Here is a 15,249-nt window from a genome sequence, read left to right as displayed (position 1 = left end):
TACCAATCTAGCCTTGTAGGTCGATACCTTTCCATCTACTCCAATTTTCTTCTTATAGATCCACTTGCAGCCTATGGGAACGATTCCCTCGTGTGGATCTACCAAGGTCCATACCTTGTTGGAGTACATAGAGTCCATTTCGGATTTCATGGCATTTAGCCAATGTCCCTTGTCTGTATCCGATACAGCTTCGTTGAAAGTTCTAGGATCACATCCTTGGTCAACTTCATCAACGAGGAATAACCTATCGGGCGCTCTCCGAACTCTTTCGGATCTACGCAGCGACGGTTCAGGAGGTATATTAGTGGTTTGTTGAATTGGTTCATTATCTGATTGTTGTGCTTGAACTTCAGATTGTGGTTCTCGAACTTCTTCGAGATCAACTACACTGCCCTTTCTATCCGATAGAAATTCCTTCTCAAGGAACACGACATTTCTCGAGACGAACACCTTTGCCTCGGAAACATAGTAGAATTCGTATCCCATGGAATCCTCGGGATACCCCACAAAATAGCATAGGTCGGATTTTGTATCCAACTTATCTCCCACTAGCCGCTTCACGTAAGCGGGACAACCCCATATCCTAATATGTTTAAACGTGGTTCTTGGAGTGCCAAAGTTCATAAGGTGTGGAGTTAACTGCTTTGGTATTAACCCTATTCAGCAAATACACGGCAGTTAGGAGTGCATGACCCCATAGGTATGCCGGTAGCTCGGTGAACCCCATCATAGATCGAACCATGTCTAACAGTGTTCGATTCCGACGTTCGGAAACTCCATTAAGTTGAGGAGTTCCAGGAGGAGTCCATTGAGACAGAATCCCATTCTCTTTAAGATAGTCTATAAACTCAGTACTTAAGTATTCGCCGCCACGATCGGATCGTAGTTTCTTAATACGTCTACCGAGTTGGTTTTCTACTTGGTGTCTAAAATCTTTGAACCTTTCAAAAGTTTCAGACTTATACTTCATTAAGTACACGAAACCATACCTAGAATAATCATCGGTAAAGGTAACGAAGTAGTTAAAACCACCCCTAGCACTAACGCTTAGTGGACCACACACGTCTGAATGGATCAAATCCAAAAGACCCTCGGCCCGTTCCATCTTCCCTTTGAAGGGAGTCTTGGTCATTTTACCTTTAAGGCAGGATACACAAGTTTGAAGTGATTTAACGTCCTCCATGGAGAACATTCCTTCACTAACAAACTTGTTCATCCTTCTCAAGGAAATGTGACCTAGTCGAGCGTGCCAAAGTTGTGCGGGGTTAAGACTTATATCTTTTCGTTTTGCTGATATAACGTTAATAGGTATTTCACTTGGATTCAGTTCATATAAGTTCTTTATAAGTTGTCCCTTACAAATCATATTTTGTTCCTTTTGTATAATGCAAATCGAATTTCCAAAAACAAAAGTAAAACCTTCATTATCCAAAACAGGAATAGAAATAAGGTTTCGAATAAGTGACGGAACAAATAAACAATTGTTCAAAACCATGGAAAAACTAGAATCCAAAACAGAAAGATAAATTGTCCCAATGGCTTCAGCAGCAACCCTTGCTCCGTTGCCCATTCTTAGGTAGGTCTCACCCACATTAAGCTTCCTACTTCTTGTCATGAGCTGCAAATCATTACAAAGATGTGAGCCACAACCAGTATCCAATACCCAAGCAGAAGATTTAACGGACAAGTTAACTTCAACTAAATACGTACCCTTTTCAGAACGTTTCTGATCGAGGTAAGCCTTGCAGTTGCGTCGCCAATGGCCCTTCTTTCCACAATGATGGCAAGCGTCATCAACTTGCTTGGTGACCTTGTCATTCTTCACTCCGCTCGACTCGCCCTTCTCAAGTTTCTTGCTCGGGCCGAAACTCCTTTCTTTCCTTTTCTTCTGGAAAGAACCTTTCTTTGCCGAAGGAGCAACTAGGAGAACAGATTTCTCCTTCTTGATCGTGGACTCATAGCTGACCAACATGTTCAACAACTCATCCAATGGTGGATCGAGCTTGTTCATGTTGAAGTTCACTATGAACGATTCATAAGAACTAGGAAGAGACAGTAGGATCAAATCCACCGAGAGCTCGGCCGGGAGGGTGACATCGAGGCTCACCAGCTTCTCAAGGAGAGTGATCATCTTGAGACCGTGCTCGTGGACCGAAGCCCCTTCACGCAGCCTCATGGTGATCAACTCCTTGGTAGCTGAGTACCTCGATGCCCTAGTATTCTCACTGTACATGCTTTCAAGATGGTGCTTGATATCATAAGCATGCACGTGAGACTCATACTTCCTCGCGAGCTCTGGCACCATGGATGCTAGCATGTAGCACCTCGCATGGAGGTCGTCCTTCTTCCATGCCTCGAAAGTGGCAGTCTCGTCAGCAGTAGCAGTCGCAGGAAGAGAAGCGGGGGGACGTTCATTGAGCACATAGAGACGCTCCTCGACTTGGAGCACAAGTTTCAGATTGCGAAGCCAATCCAAATAGTTTGGACCGGTGAGTTTGTTTTGGTCGAGGATTGAGGAAAGGGGATGTTTGGACATTGTTGCTGAGAAAATTTTAAGAAGACAATAATTAGAGTTTAGTTCGTAATAATCGTTACAATTAAAATTTTGGACTTTTATGTTTTAATTGTTCTCCGACTAATTTTATCGAATTCCACCACCCTCTAGCAGACAATCGAGAAAACTTATTTTTCTTTAATGGGCTTTAGGTCCAATAGCGCTAATGTAACCCGTAGTTAATCTATCCCGATTACATAAGCCTAAAGGTGGAGTACTATCAATCACATCACTATGTGACCCTAAAGATCGATTTACCTCACACTTGATAATGACCTAAGTTAATCTAGCGAATATCAAAATCTTCGTGTGTCAAGTCTAGCCTACCAATATGAGATGTCATAGATCCAACTATATCAAACTAATGCAATCCCTAGTTAATCTAGCCGACCACATTAATCCAACATAATTTTATGTATGACCGTATCTCCATCTAATGTCAATTAAATTACAGCTTATCCCACAATAGCACTCCCCGCTAACACGGCTTACTGCACTATTATGAGAGGCTACACATAATTTAATTGTTGGTAGAAGGAAAGAAAAATTCAACAATTTGGTTTTTCTTTATAGCTTGATAATTATTCTTAATAAAGAATGAGGGATTTTATTTATTAAATCTTATTAGCTCATCGGAAGTTTTAGGTTATGATCGTTTGTGATTCCTACAACTATGTTCTCTAGGTATGTGGAAACGCATATTGATCCTAAGAGAGACATACGATCATCATCGTACTTAATCACAATTATTCATCTCATGAATTATTTAATTAATACGATTAATTGCAAATATAATTAACGGACTCCCTTCATTCATAAATCAATCAAATAAGAATGAAGTCCATTAGTTATTTGCTATCTAATTTGTGTTCCATTAATTAAACTAATTTAACGATTAAATTAAATAATTAATCCAACACTATTCTTTGAATTCAAATTAAATTAATGGGTCAATTATCTAATTTGGGTTTAATTGATAAATAATTTCATAAATTAAAAATCAATTAATTTTTAATATTAATTTCAGAAAATCGAATTAAAATTATTTTTTTTTTTTTTTTTTTTTGTTGTGCTGACCGGACCGGTCGGACCGGTCCGACCAGACCGGTTCGGTCAGCTGAAAAACAGCAGCAAAATCGAATTTTTCAAAATTAAAAATTTTAATATTTTCTGAAATATTCAAAATATTTAATTAATATTAAAACACCCAATTAGATAACACCAATAATTCAACAATTCAACAAATCGAAGCATGCTTTCGAAAACGATAAACACGTTGACAAATAAACGATTAACTCGTGGCTCTGATACCACTGTTGGGGATCGTGCATGTATACGCAGCGGAATTTAAATTTTTTTACATCGAACTAGTTTCGATTACATGCATAAACTAATCACATAGTCAACGTACCTTAACGCTTCCGCCATACATATGGTAATTTTCGATTTAATTGAAAAATACGTAAAACCGAAAATCACGAAACATGCTTATACTTCATTTCACAAAATCGAAACATGTAATCACGTATTACTCATGCTCATGAATCATAATTCATACAGAACATGCTCGAATTAATTTACGAAAGTTTCAATTCATTTACCTCTTGTAGCGTGCGATTTCGACGAATCGAAATCCTAGAACGAGTCACGTACAAGCTGCTATATACCACTCCTAGGGGCTGCAGGAACACCACCAAACGGCAGCTGGTCCGAAAGTGAGGCGACGGCGGCGCGTGTGTGTCAGCGGCGGCGGCGCGTGGGCGGTGCAGCGGCGCGTGCGGCGGTGCAGCGGCGCGTGCGGCGGTGCAGCGACGGCGTGGCAATTCCGTCGGGGCAGCAGTTCCTCTCCAATTAGGTTTCACCTCGAATAAACGGATCTCCCCCTACTGTAGCACTAGATACAAAGGGGTTAGATAACAAAGGGAATACGATAGAGAAAGGAGAGGAAAAACCGGCGGATTCCAGCGGTGATCGGCGCCGGAGCGGCGGGGCAGCAGCGGCTGAGAGGCTGGACGGCTAGGGCTGGACGGCTAGGGTTTTTGTGTGTAAAAATCTGATCTCAAACCCTTGTTTGAGGTCTATTTATACTTAGGGTTTTCAACCCTAGCGGGCTTAAGTCATTGGGCTTGACCCACTGATGCATTAAGCCCATCCCCTCGTCGGCCTCGTTTCTAATAAACGATCGTCCACAAAATTATAACAAAATTATATTTGTGACGAGCTCAAAGTCCTCGTCGATACGAGTGCCTCTTCGAAATTTCCAATTTCCAAAATTGGAAACTTCCACTTCAGTGGACCTGCTAAATTGGGAAACTTCTCAATTTAGAAAGTTCACTAATTTCCGCATATCTCTTTCTCTACGTTTATTCCGACTCGTAATCCACAATCACGAATCTTGGACTCAATCATATTGACCTCCAACTTTGCAAAGATTAACATATTAATCTATGCTCATTGTTATCAAGGATCCATGTTACACGAGAAGTGTGACCCTCAATGGTTCAGGTGTATGCTAGCCGTGGGCTCACAACTCTTTGTGATTCGAACAACACATTGTTCTTATACGAACTCCTCCTAAGAGTCCTGATTAGAGTAAAACTCATTTTACCTAATCCCGATCAAATCGGTGCCCAACGAATCAAGATTGGCGTCTAGCAACTACGCATCATGATTCCCTAGATACAAATGAAGTGCCTGCAAGAACCTTATGATATAGTTAGCGTACAGTACGATCCTTTCGTAGCACATGTCCCGATTGAACTAGAGGCATTGGTTCACCGAGACCTCTTACAACTATATCTTAGAAACCTATTACTCGATGAATGAGAACCACTTATAGATTTCTAGGGCGAGGGAGTTCAGTGAACTCATCCAGTATGAGCACCCACTCAAGTATGCCGATGTCACAACACCGAGGACTGATGAGACGCAGTACACATACACTAAGTGCTAGTCTCAAAAGGGAAAGGCCGGTATCCTCATTATTGGCGTAACCCATCGACTAGGAACAAGGTTTAACAGTTACATTACATTGCTGAAATATCTCACGATTCTACTAGACCAACTCACAGTAATAGAGTAACTCGTTCGGACTATATCTATGCTGCTTGCATGGGATAACAGATATAGAATGCCAAATAAGATATTTTATTATTAAGAACAAAAAACGATTGTTTTATTACAAGGAAAAGAGAAAGACCACAACCACAAGTTGGCTTGCCAGTCACCTACTCTAACAGACACTACCGAAGATGTTGAGGGATCCTCTCTTCTAATTTGATTTTATTTTCCAAATTGCAACTCTTTTCTTACTCTTTGATCATTTTTGCTTCATGGACACCTAATTATCAATTTGTACCTATAGAATACTAAATCCACAAATTAAAACAGAAATATAAATTAATCCATAAAAAAATCCACGTTAATGTAAACGTTGAGTGTTAATTCTACACTCCACTTTATCTTTTGTATCTTGTGTTTTTGCTGTTGTTTGGTTATACGTATTAAAGTCCTAGTGTTGTATTTCGTGTTTTTAAGAACGTTTTTGCGAATGCACTTTTGCGCATGTTTTTTTACATGTACGTTTGTGAATGTCCATTTGAGCGAGTGTGTTAGTGCATGTTTGTTGATTTGTATTAATGTCCTAGGATTGTAGTTTGTGTTTTCATGATCCTTTTTGCGAATGCACTTTTGCGTGAGTACTTTTGTGCATGCTTTTGTACTTTTTCTTATGTGCATATCTTTTGTAGCGAGTCTTTTTGTGCATGTTTTTTGATGCACATTCGTGTCCTCGAACTGTAGCACGTATTTTCATGATGGCTTTTGGAATCCAATTTTGACCAAGTTCGAGTCCGAATTTGGAAATTTGACATTAGACAGGAATTGTAGCCAGCTAAAATAGCTTTCTAATGCCGCCGGAACTGTTTGATTTGGAGTCCGGATGAGAAAGTTATGCTCGAGTTCGTGGACACTACCGAAGATGTTGAGGGATCCACTTTTCTAATTTGATTTTATTTTCCTAATTGCAACTCTTTTCTTACTCTTTGATCATTTTTGCTTCATCGACACCTAATTATCAATTTCTACCTATAGAATACTAAATTCACCAATTTAAACAGAAATATAAATTAATCCATAAAAAAAACCACATAAACGTAAACGTTGAGTGTTATTTCTACACTCCACTGTATCTTTTGTATCCAGTGTTTTTGCTGTTGTTTGGTTAGGCGTATTAAAGTCCTAATGTTGTATTTTGTGTTTTTAAGAACGTTTTTGCGAATGCCATTTTGCGCATGTTTTTTTACATGTACGTTTGTGCATGTCGATTTGAGCGAGTGTGTTAGTGCATGTTTGTTGATTTGTATTAATGTCCTATGATTGTAGTTTGTGTTTTCATGATCCTTTTTGCGAATGCACTTTTGCGTGAGTACTTTTGTGCATGCTTTTGTTCTTTTTCTTATGTGCGTATCTTTTGTAGCGAGTGTTATTGAGCATGTTTTTTTATGCGTATTCGTGTCCTCGAACTGTAACACATATTTTCATGATCGCTTTTGGAATACAATTTTGACCATGTTCGAGTCTGAATTTGGAAATTTAACATTAGACATGAATTGTAGCCAGTTGAAATAGCTTTCTAATGCCGTCGGAACCAGTTGATTTGGAGTCCGGATGAGAATGTTATGCTCGACTTCGTGGACACTATCGAAGATGTTGAGGGATCCTCTCTTCTAATTTGATTTTATTTTCCTAATTGCAACTCTTTTCTTACTCTTTGATCATTTTTGCTTCATGGACACCTAATTATCAATTTGTCACTATAGAATACTAAATCCACCAATTAAAACAGAAATATAAATTAGTCCATAAAAAAATCCACGTTAACGTAAACGTTGAGTGTTAATTGTACACTCCACTGTATCTTTTGTACCTTCTGTTTTTGCTGTTGTTTGGTTATACGTATTAAAGTACTAGTGTTGTATTTCGTGTTTTTAAGAATGTTTTTGCGAATGCACTTTTGCGCATGTTTTTTTACATGTACGTTTGTGAATGTCCATTTGAGCGAGTGTGTTAGTGCATGTTTGTTGATTTGTATTAATGTCCTAGGATTGTAGTTTGTGTTTTCATGATCCTTTTTGCGAATGCACTTTTGCGTGAGTACTTTTGTGCATGCTTTTGTACTTTTTATTATGTGCGTATCTTTTGTAGCGAGTCTTTTTCTGCATGTTTTTTGATGCGCATTCGTGTCCTCGAACTGTAGCACGTATTTTCATGATCGCTTTTGGAATCCAATTTTGACCAAGTTCGAGTGCGAATTTGGAAATTTGACATTAGACAGGAATTGTAGCCAGCTTAAATAGCTTTCTAATGCCGCCAAAACTTGTTGATTTGGAGTCCGGATGAGAAAGTTATGCTTGAGTTCGTGGACACTACCGAAGATGTTGAGGGATCCACTTTTCTAATTTGATTTTATGTTCCTAATTGCAACTTTTTTCTTACTCTTTGATCATTTTTGCTTCATCGACACCTAATTATCAATTTCTACCTACAGAAATACTAAATACACCAATTCAAACATAAATAAAAATTAATCCATAAAAAAACCACGTACACGTAAACGTTGAGTGTTATTTCTACACTCCACTGTATCTTTTGTATCCAGTGTTTTTGCTGTTGTTTGGTTAGGCGTATTAAAGTCCTAGTGTTGTATTTCGTGCTTTTAAGAACGTTTTTGCGAATGCACTTTTGCGTATGTTTTTTTACATATACGTTTGTGCATGTCGATTTGAGCGAGTGTGTTAGTGCATGTTTGTTGATTTGTATTAATGTCCTAGGATTGTAGTTTGTGTTTTCATGATCCTTTTTGCGAATGCACTTTTGCGTGAGTACTTTTGTGCATGCTTTTGTTCTTTTTCTTATGTGCGTATCTTTTGTAGCGAGTGTTATTGAGCATGTTTTTTTATGCGTATTCGTGTCCTCGAACAGTAACACGTATTTTCATGATCGCTTTTGGAATACAATTTTGACCATGTTCGAGTCTGAATTTGGAAATTTAACATTAGACATGAATTGTAGCCAGTTGAAATAGCTTTCTAATGCCGCCGGAACCAGTTGATTTGGAGTCCGGATGAGAATGTTATGCTCGACTTCGTGGACACTATCGAAGATGTTGAGGGATCCTCTCTTCTAATTTGATTTTATTTTCCTAATTGCAACTCTTTTCTTACTCTTTGATCATTTTTGCTTCATGGACACCTAATTATCAATTTGTACCTATAGAATACTAAATCCACCAATTAAAACAGAAATATAAATTAATCCATAAAAAAATCCACGTTAACGTAAACGTTGAGTGTTAATTGTACACTCCAGTGTATCTTTTGTATCTTCTGTTTTTGCTGTTGTTTGGTTATACGTATTAAAGTACTAGTGTTGTATTTCGTGTTTTTAAGAATGTTTTTGCGATGCACTTTTGCGCATGTTTTTTTACATGTACGTTTGTGAATGTCCATTTGAGCGAGTGTGTTAGTGCATGTTTGTTGATTTGTATTAATGTCCTAGGATTGTAGTTTGTGTTTTCATGATCCTTTTTGCGAATGCACTTTTGCGTGAGTACTTTTGTGCATGCTTTTGTACTTTTTCTTATGTGCGTATCTTTTGTAGCGAGTCTTTTTGTGCATGTTTTTTGATGCGCATTCGTGTCCTCGAACTGTAGCACGTATTTTCATGATCGCTTTTGGAATCCAATTTTGACGAAGTTCGAGTCCGAATTTGGAAATTTGACATTAGACAGGAATTGTAGCCAGTTGAAATAGCTTTCTAATGCCGCCGGAACTGGTTGATTTGGAGTCCGGATGAGAAAGTTATGCTCGAGTTCGTGGACACTACCGAAGATATTGAGGGATCCACTTTTCTAATTTGATTTTATTTTCGTAATTGCAACTCTTTTCTTACTCTTTGATCATTTTTGCTTCATCGACACCTAATTATCAATTTCTACCTATAGAATACTAAATCCACCAATTAAAATAGAAATATAAATTAATCCATCAAAAAAACCACGTAAACGTAAACGTTGAGTGTTATTTCTACACTCCACTGTATCTTTTGTATCCAGTGTTTTTGCTGTTGTTTGGTTATGCGTATTAAAGTCCTAGTGTTGTATTTCGTGTTTTTAAGAACGTTTTTGCGAATGCACTTTTGCGCATGTTTTTTAACATGTACGTTTGTGCATGTCGATTTGAGCGAGTGTGTTAGTGCATGTTTGTTAATTTGTATTAATGTCCTAGGATTGTAGTTTGTGTTTTTATGATCCTTTTTGCGAATGCACTTTTGCGTGAGTACTTTTGTGCATGCTTTTGTACTTTTTCTTATGTGCGTATCTTTTGTAGCGAGTGTTATTGAGCATGTTTTTTGATGCGTATTCGTGTCCTCGAACTGTAGCACGTATTTTCATGATCGCTTTTGGAATACAATTTTGACCATATTCGAGTCTGAATTTGGAAATTTAACATTAGACATGAATTGTAGCCAGTTGAAATAGCTTTCTAATGCCGCCGGAACCAGTTGATTTGGAGTCCGAATGAGAATGTTATGCTCGACTTCGTGGACACTACCGAAGATGTTGAGGGATCCTCTCTTCTAATTTGATTTTATTTTCCTAATTGCAACTCTTTTCTTACTCTTTGATCATTTTTGCTTCATGGACACCTAATTATCAATTTGTACCTATAGAATACTAAATCCACCAATTAAAACAGAAATAAAAATTGATCCATAAAAAAATCCACGTAAACGTAAACGTTGAGTGTTAATTCTACACTCCACTATATCTTTTGTATCCAGTGTTTTTGTTGTTATTTGGTTATGTGTATTAAAGTCCTAGTGTTGTATTTCGTGTCTTTAAGAACGTTTTTGCGAATGCACTTTTGCGCATGTTTTTTTACATGTACGTTTGTGCATGTCGATTTGAGCGAGTGTGTTAGTGCATGTTTGTTGATTTGTATTAATGTCCTAGGATTGTAGTTTGTGTTTTCATGATCCTTTTTGCGAATGCACTTTTGCGTGAGTACTTTTGTGCATGCTTTTGTACTTTTTCTTATGTGCGTATCTTTTGTAGCGAGTGTTTTTGTGCATGTTTTTTGATGCGCATTCGTGTCCTCGAACTGTAGCACGTATTTTCATGATCGCTTTTGGAATCCAATTTTGACCAAGTTCGAGTCCGAATTTGGAAATTTGACATTAGACAGGAATTGTGGCCAGCTTAAATAGCTTTCTAATGCCGCCAAAACTTGTTGATTTGGAGTCCGGATGAGAAAGTTATGCTTGAGTTCGTGGACACTACCGAAGATGTTGAGGGATCCACTTTTCTAATTTGATTTTATGTTCCTAATTGCAACTTTTTTCTTACTCTTTGATCATTTTCGCTTCATCGACACCTAATTATCAATTTCTACCTACAGAATACTAAATACACCAATTAAAACATAAATATAAATTAATCCATAAAAAAAACCACGTAAACGTAAACGTTGAGTGTTATTTCTACACTCCACTGTATCTTTTGTATCCAGTGTTTTTGCTGTTGTTTGGTTAGGCGTATTAAAGTCCTAGTGTTGTATTTCGTGCTTTTAAGAACGTTTTTGCGAATGCACTTTTGCGTATGTTTTTTTACATGTACGTTTGTGCATGTCGATTTGAGCGAGTGTGTTAGTGCATGTTGGTTGATTTGTATTAATGTCCTAGGATTGTAGTTTGTGTTTTCATGATCCTTTTTGCGAATGCACTTTTGCGTGAGTACTTTTGTGCATGCTTTTGTACATTTTCTTATGTGCGTATCTTTTGTAGCGAGTGTTATTGAGCATGTTTTTTGATGCGTATTCGTGTCCTCGAACTGTAGCACGTATTTTCATGATCGCTTTTGGAATCCAATTTTGACCATTTTCGAGTCTGAATTTGGAAATTTAACATTAGACATGAATTGTAGCCAGTTGAAATAGCTTTCTAATGCCGCCGGAACCAGTTGATTTGGAGTCCGGATGAGAATGTTATGCTCGACTTCGTGGACACTACCGAATATGTTGAGGGATCCTCTCTTCTAATTTGATTTTATTTTCCTAATTGCAACTCTTTTCTTACTCTTTGATCATTTTTGCTTCATGGACACCTAATTATCTATTTGTACCTATAGAATACTAAATCCACCAATTAAAACAGAAATATAAATTGATCCATAAAAAAATCCACGTAAACGTAAACGTTGAGTGTTAATTCTACACTCCACTATATCTTTTGTATCTTGTGTTTTTGCTGTTGTTTGGTTATACGTATTAAAGTCCTAGTGCTGTATTTCGTGTTTTTAAGAACGTTTTTGCGAATGCACTTTTGCACATGTTTTTTTACATGTACGTTTGTGAATGTCCATTTGAGCGAGTGTGTTAGTGCATGTTTGTGGATTTGTATTAATGTCCTAGGATTGTAGTTTGTGTTTTCATGATCCTTTTTGCAAATGCACTTTTGCGTGAGTACTTTTGTGCATGCTTTTGTACTTTTTCTTATGTGCGTATCTTTTGTAGCGAGTCTTTTTGTGCATGTTTTTTGATGCGCATTCGTGTCCTCGAACTGTAGCACGTATTTTCATGATCGCTTTTGGAATCCAATTTTGACCAAGTTCGAGTCCGAATTTGGAAATTTGACATTAGACAGGAATTGTAGCCAACTGAAATAGCTTTCTAATGCCGCCGAAACTTGTTGATTTGGAGTCCGGATGAGAAAGTTATGCTTGAGTTCGTGGACACTACCGAAGATGTTGAGGGATCCACTTTTCTAATTTGATTTTATGTTCCTAATTGCAACTCTTTTCTTACTCTTTGATCATTTTTGCTTCATCGACACCTAATTATCAATTTCTACCTATAGAATACTAAATACACCAATTAATACAGAAATATAAATTAATCCATAAAAAAAACAACGTAAACGTAAACGTTGAGTGTTATTTCTACACTCGACTGTATCTTTTGTATCCAGTGTTTTTGCTGTTGTTTGGTTAGGCGTATTAAAGTCCTAGTGTTGTATTTCGTGCTTTTAAGAACGTTTTTGCGAATGCACTTTTGCGCATGTTTTTTTACATCTACGTTTGTGCATGTCGATTTGAGCGAGTGTGTTAGTGCATGTTTGTTGATTTGTATTAATGTCCTAGGATTGTAGTTTGTGTTTTCATGATCCTTTTTGCGAATGCACTTTCGCGTGAGTACTTTTGTGCATGCTTTTGTACTTTTTCTTATGTGCGTATCTTTTGTAGCGAGTGTTATTGAGCATGTTTTTTGATGCGTATTCGTGTCCTTGAACTGTAACACGTATTTTCATGATCGCTTTTGGAATCCAATTTTGACCATGTTCGAGTCTGAATTTGGAAATTTAACATTAGACATGAATTGTAGCCAGTTGAAATAGCATTCTAATGCCGCCAGAACCAGATGATTTGGAGTCCGGATTAGAATGTTATGCTCGACTTCGTGGACACTACCGAAGATGTTGAGGGATCCTCTCTTCTAATTTGATTTTATTTTCCTAATTGCAACTCTTTTCTTACTCTTTGATCATTTTTGCTTCATGGACACCTAATTATCTATTTGTACCTATAGAATACTAAATCCACCAATTAAAACAGAAATATAAATTGATCCATAAAAAAATCCACGTAAACGTAAACGTTGAGTGTTAATTCTACACTCCACTATATCTTTTGTATCTTGTGTTTTTGCTGTTGTTTGGTTATACGTATTAAAGTCCTAGTGCTGTATTTCGTGTTTTTAAGAACGTTTTTGCGAATGCACTTTTGCACATGTTTTTTTACATGTACGTTTGTGAATGTCCATTTGAGCGAGTGTGTTAGTGCATGTTTGTTGATTTGTATTAATGTCCTAGGATTGTAGTTTGTGTTTTCATGATCCTTTTTGCAAATGCACTTTTGCGTGAGTACTTTTGTGCATGCTTTTGTACTTTTTCTTATGTGCGTATCTTTTGTAGCGAGTCTTTTTGTGCATGTTTTTTGATGCGCATTCGTGTCCTCGAACTGTAGCACGTATTTTCATGATCGCTTTTGGAATCCAATTTTGACCAAGTTCGAGTCCGAATTTGGAAATTTGACATTAGACAGGAATTGTAGCCAACTGAAATAGCTTTCTAATGCCGCCGAAACTTGTTGATTTTGAGTCCGGATGAGAAAGTTATGCTTGAGTTCGTGGACACTACCGAAGATGTTGAGGGATCCACTTTTCTAATTTGATTTTATGTTCCTAATTGCAACTCTTTTCTTACTCTTTGATCATTTTTGCTTCATCGACACCTAATTATCAATTTCTACCTATAGAATACTAAATACACCAATTAATACAGAAATATAAATTAATCCATAAAAAAAACAACGTAAACGTAAACGTTGAGTGTTATTTCTACACTCCACTGTATCTTTTGTATCCAGTGTTTTTGCTGTTGTTTGGTTAGGCGTATTAAAGTCCTAGTGTTGTATTTCGTGCTTTTAAGAACGTTTTTGCGAATGCACTTTTGCGCATGTTTTTTTACATCTACGTTTGTGCATGTCGATTTGAGCGAGTGTGTTAGTGCATGTTTGTTGATTTGTATTAATGTCCTAGGATTGTAGTTTGTGTTTTCATGATCCTTTTTGCGAATGCACTTTCGCGTGAGTACTTTTGTGCATGCTTTTGTACTTTTTCTTATGTGCGTATCTTTTGTAGCGAGTGTTATTGAGCATGTTTTTTGATGCATATTCGTGTCCTCGAACTGTAACACGTATTTTCATGATCGCTTTTGGAATCCAATTTTGACCATGTTCGAGTCTGAATTTGGAAATTTAAAATTAGACATGAATTGTAGCCAGTTGAAATAGCTTTCTAATGCCGCCAGAACCAGATGATTTGGAGTTCGGATTAGAATGTTATGCTCGACTTCGTGGACACTACCGAAGATGTTGAGGGATCCTCTCTTCTAATTTGATTTTATTTTCCTAATTGCAACTCTTTCCTTAATCTTTGATCATTTTTGCTTCATGGACACCTAATTATCAATTTTTACCTATAGAATACTAAATCCACCAATTAAAACAGAAATATAAATTAATCCATAAAAAAATCCACGTAAACTTAAACGTTGAGTGTTAATTCTACACTCCACTGTATCTTTTGTATCTTGTGTTTTTGCTGTTGTTTGGTTATACGTATTAAAGTCCTAGTGTTGTATTTCGTGTTTTTAAGAACGTTTTTGCGATTGCACTTTTGCGCATGTTTTTTTACATGTACGTTTGTGAAAGTCCATTTGAGCGAGTGTGTTAGTGCATGTTTGTTGATTTGTATTAATGTCCTAGGATTGTAGTTTGTGTTTTCATGATCCTTTTTGCGAATGCACTTTTGCGTGAGTACTTTTGTGCATGCTTTTGTTCTTTTTCTTATGTGCGTATCTTTTGTAGCGAGTGTTATTGAGCATGTTTTTTTATGCGTATTCGTGTCCTCGAACTGTAACACGTATTTTCATGATCGCTTTTGGAATACAATTTTGACCATGTTCGAGTCTGAATTTGGAAATTTAACATTAGACATGAAATGTAGCCAGTTGAAATAGCTTTCTAATGCCGCCGGAACCAATTCATTTGGAGTCCGGATGAGAATGTTATGCTTGAC

Source organism: Erythranthe guttata, chromosome 11 (assembly GCF_056151865.1).
Source record: "Erythranthe guttata isolate IM_541 chromosome 11, IM_541, whole genome shotgun sequence".
Taxonomy (NCBI): Eukaryota; Viridiplantae; Streptophyta; class Magnoliopsida; order Lamiales; family Phrymaceae; genus Erythranthe; species Erythranthe guttata.
This window is presented reverse-complemented; position numbering follows the sequence as displayed.